Source organism: Octopus bimaculoides, chromosome 15 (genome assembly GCF_001194135.2).
Source record: "Octopus bimaculoides isolate UCB-OBI-ISO-001 chromosome 15, ASM119413v2, whole genome shotgun sequence".
In the NCBI taxonomy this organism is placed as follows: domain Eukaryota; kingdom Metazoa; phylum Mollusca; class Cephalopoda; order Octopoda; family Octopodidae; genus Octopus; species Octopus bimaculoides.
This window is the reverse complement of record NC_068995.1, coordinates 24,965,261-24,970,359: the sequence shown is the minus strand read 5'-3', so window position 1 is coordinate 24,970,359 and position 5,099 is coordinate 24,965,261.

Genomic DNA, 5,099 nt, shown 5'->3' with positions numbered 1-5,099 from the left:
GCCAGAGGAAATAAAAGAAAGCAATTTTTCGACGTTCGACCGATTCTGTTATCTCGTTATTTTTCCATATGCTGATAAAATGTTATAGTAATTGTTATATTTCCCTCGGGAGACTCGCAGAGAAAAGACAACGAGTTGTACAATTTAATTATTACATTTATTATTCAATTACATACAAAGAACGCACTCACCCAATGTTCGTTGTAAATAAACAAGAATCATGTCCGCCATATATATTAATGACATTTTACTACGACAGTCACACAAGACAACAACAATGAAACAATGAACTCAGACGAACCACATTGACACAGGACTTCAGACGAACACAAATCCAACAGTCCATATAACAGTAATGAAGAAAATGCATATGATAAGATGAAAGATAATATAGTCTTTAAGGAAAAACCTGTACATTTACAGGAAATTTGATGGAATGAACATCGTCTTGGCATTTTGCCTCAATTTCTATTGGTTACTGTCTTCAAACAACTCTCGTAGAGCTAATTATCCACATACACGCAACGCAAACAACGTTTACCAAAACTCATGCACACTTGTAATCACTTAGAAATTATTCCTGTTAATAAACTCATGTGAAATTGGATTCCCTAAAATGTTCAAATAAACTTATAAATGATGTAAAACCATCAACGTTCACTTTAAGCCGTCAATCAATTCCTACTCGTTGAATCATGTAATACCGGTTATCATTGTTGTACCCATTTATACAACAATGATAACCGGTTGTATAACCCATTTATAATTTATATGGCTCTTCTCAATAAATTATAGCTCCTATCTTGCGTTAAATTACAACTTTGAAAATCATTGATTTTCGAAGATTTCTTTATTATTAATTATCAACTTATTTTGCTGTTGCTGCTGCTGCTGAAGTTGTTGTTGTTCAAGTAATTAGAACAAGTAGAAGTTGATAGCTTGCCACCAATTTTAGCTCTGTCCCGGATCCATGACCTTAATTTTTTTATTTTTCAACTTTGTAGATAAATTGTAATATACTGTGTCTTTTGGTGCTGGAAATAAATGAATTAAGCTGAAATTGAAATTTTGGTTTCTGTTGTGAAATTCTCAAATAAAAAATAGAAAGTACGCACGCACTCATGCGCGCGCGCGCACACATACACACACACACACACACACACACACATCTAATTGATAAATTAGTCAACACAAAGTCTATTTTTCTAGACACAGTATCAAAGACAAGAGTTGTGTTTAATTTTTGCTGTTGCTGTTGTTACCACGCTTAGTGTTATTGTTGCTGTTGTTGATGCTGCTGCTTTGGTAGTTTTAATAGTCTTGTAGTTGATGCTGCAGTCACCGTTGCTGAGGTCGCAAGCTGTTGCTGAAGTTTCTGCGGTAGTTTTTGTTGCAGTTTCTACTTTTATTGAAATTGTAGTGTTGACAGTTGTGGAGGCCTTCGTTCGTTGTCATTTTCTGTTCTTGCTGTAGGCAGAAAGCCTAAGGGTATTAGTGTTTCAGGTTTCACCTGTATTAAAATCTCCAACCCCTTCTCAACACACTTTTCTTTTCAGAATCCTTATATTTCCAGCAGAAAACTCGGGTCTTCCAAAACCACATATTTGAATCCTACACCAGAAATCTACTTCTGGTGGTAGGTTTGAAATTTTTACGCGGATTACTCACAGTCCTAAGTAAATCGGTATCTGTGAAATGGTCAGTTTTTTGTGCGGTGGAGAGTTTCTGGAAAAAATTCCCCGGGCTTATAGGTATGTCCTACTAAAGTGTTGCCTTGCCATATGTTTCTTAAACAGAGTTCAGTTTGATCTGAAATATACGCTCTAATTTGTATCTTTTCGACGAGACGCAACAGTACAGAATTATTTTTCCTTCTGTTTGGTATAAAGGTATTGCAGTATATTCTTTTCTACTCTAGGCACAAGGCCCAACATTTTTGGGGAGGGGACTAGTCGATTAGATCGACTCCAGAACGCAACTGGTACTTAATCTATCGACTCCGAAAGGATGAAAGGCAAAGTCGACTTCGGCGGAATTTGAACTCAGAACGTAAGACAGACGAAATACCACAAAGCACTTCGCCCGGCGTGCTAACGATTCTGCCAGCTCGCCGCCTTGGTGTTGCAGTGTATTAAGCGCAACTTTTCTCTGTTCTTGTTTGTTGGCGCGTTTCTCCGCCTTTTCTAAATGTTTATGTTTAGTGTATTGGGAGATGGTGGTGAAAGTAGTTTTGATTGTGCTGCTACAGTTGCCGGTACAGGATTTGCTGCGGCTGGTGACTTTGCGAGCTTCTTTGTCATCGTTCTTGTTGCTGCTTCTGTTGTTGCTGTTCCTGTGTTTTTGTTGTTGTTGTTGCTACTGATACTATTATTATTTTTAACTACTGCTACGTTTGTAGCACTGTGTGGAAGATGATTGCAATACCGGAGTTCACCCTCAAAACCTTCTCCCATCTTCCTTTCTTGCTTACTGATGACACTTAAAAAAAAAAAAAAATTTCCGTTTCGAAAACCCCTTTTCTTTTAAAATTTTGCTCTGTCGGGCAAATGATTGAAACTGATGACCAGCCCTTTGTGGTGCTGGTCAACTAAGAAACAAGATCGAACAACAAAAATAATAAACTTCTAAAAAGGAGAACAAAGCACAAACTGATGAAGATTTCGAAATGCGTTCACTTTCCGCGATAAATAACAACAACAACAACAACAACAACAACAACAACAATAATAATGATAATAATAATAATAATAATAATAATAATAATAATAATAATAATAATAATAATAATAGACAATACATCAGAAAGTGATAAGTACAGAATTTGCGGACAAAATGGTGAAACCATATGGCATATTACCATTCAATGTACACCACTAGCCCAGAAAGAATATGAGACGTCATGTCAATATAGCGATCATGAGATAGACAATAGGAAACCAAACAGTATCAATTGAGAAAGAAACCAAACGATGCTGAATCATAGATACAACATGCCCAGCTGACAACAAGGTATGCGATAAGGAAGAAAGAAAAGTCGATAGATATAACAGGTTAGCTTGGGAGGTTAAGCAGTTGTGGTCGATGAAAAAGGTGGTAGTAGTACCAAGAACTGTCGGAGCCCTGGAAACAGTGAGTAAAAATCTTGAGAAATACATGGAACAAATAGGTGCTGTAATAAGGGTGGAGCACTCGCAGAGCACTTGCAGAAAACAGCACTGCTTGGAATCGCTCGAATACTCCGGATGGTGCTCGAAAAATAAGGGGTGTTACCAAGGGCCCGGGAACAGGGAGTGCAGGTGGTGCACTTGCCCCTCCTAAAAATTTTAGGGGATGCAAAATCAAAATTTGCACCCCATACATATTTTGCCGGGTTTAGTTAACAGTGTCTAAAAATTGATCTGTAAAAAGTTGCGTAAGTTAGGTTTCATCATCATCATCATCATCATCATCATCATCATCATCATCATCATCATCATCATCATCATCATCATCATCATCATCATCATCATCATCATCATCATCATCATCATCATCATCATCATCAGTGCTATAATATTCTACTGCAACAACTATAACCACTACTACTATCAGGCCTTTCTTCCCACCACTGTCCACCTCAATTTGAATGTGTACTTCCACAGCTCCATAACAAATCTGCTAACTGTAAAGAAAGCAAAATCTATAAACGCATGAAACCCCCAAATATGCCAGTTTTCTCAATGCAAGAGATTATGCATAGGCAGCAACTGCTGGTACATTAGGACAGTTTCTTTCAAGCTGATTGTAAGGTCCAATGCTGAATATGCTGCAGAAATCGCATTCATCGTGTGTTGCATATCTTCCTGAGAATGTGCTAACAGGGCACAATCATCTGCATACAAGAATCCAATGATGAGAGAACGAAGAACTTACGTTTGGCAGAAAGTCTTTTGGGTTAAAAATTATGCTCCCGCTTATTCTTCCATATACTTGAAGCTACAAAAATGGAGATCTTTCATTGCCGACAATGTGTATTATACTGAGCACCACAAAAGTTCACCGCCTGTGGTTATAAGAGGTATTCACTGATTTGTAATCAAAAAAGATTGTTCCACTCCCAAGTTGAATTCCAACTGTTGGCCAATTAGTCCCAAAGTTCTTGTCGGGACGTAAAATAAACGAAGCGAATGTAATTTTTCTCCCCCTTCATCTCTGACGTCTTCTGACAAACGCCAAGCAAAATGGCGTGAATTTGCCAAACTTTACCTGCAAGAAGTAGCTTTTGAATCTCTATATTGGATGTCAAGAATCAAATAAATGGCAGATATTCAATCCCAGGATTATTCTCATTCCAAAAGGGTATAATATATCTATATAGAGCAAATGTAGACTGAGATACGGCGATGACAGACAGACAAAATTTAGTGTTTAGTATAATAAAAAAATTAATTTTCTTTAAGCATTTCCCTAGTTGATAACCTTACTCTCTACATCTACCCGTGGACTATATGTTGAGTAACCATTACTCGTATTCATAAGACGGTGAGCGGCAGATTGGTTAGCACGCCGGTGGCATTTCGTACATATTTGCAATGTGAGTTCAAAATTCACTGAGATCGATGGTTTCCTTGATCCTTTTGTTCTTGATGAAATATAGTAGAAAGGAATATTTCATGTACGATTTTTATTTACCTTTTCTTACTATCATATCCCCTTACAGTTACACGATTGTTTACAATGAAATATTCTGTGTGAATATATCAAGTGTGAAGTATCGTTTCTGGTTGGAACCTCCAGGTCTCCTGTCCTGAAATTGCCTGGCTAAGAGTTCATACGGGTGCAGGAACAATACCGGACACCTTGTAACTATGTTATGGTACCAACCAGCATGTTACAGAGGGTGTTTAAGAACTCAAAGGTGCATAAAACGGCAGACCCACACAATTGTGTCCCCGAATTTGTTTCCTGATAACGTCCAGAAAAATGGGCATGTTTTTATAGAAATTTTCTACAAATACATCTCAGATTGTGTACATTAAGATTGTAGAGGAATTTAATGTAGAAAAAAAAAAAAGAAAATTTCGCGAAATTACACACATACATACTGACAGTTTTGAAAA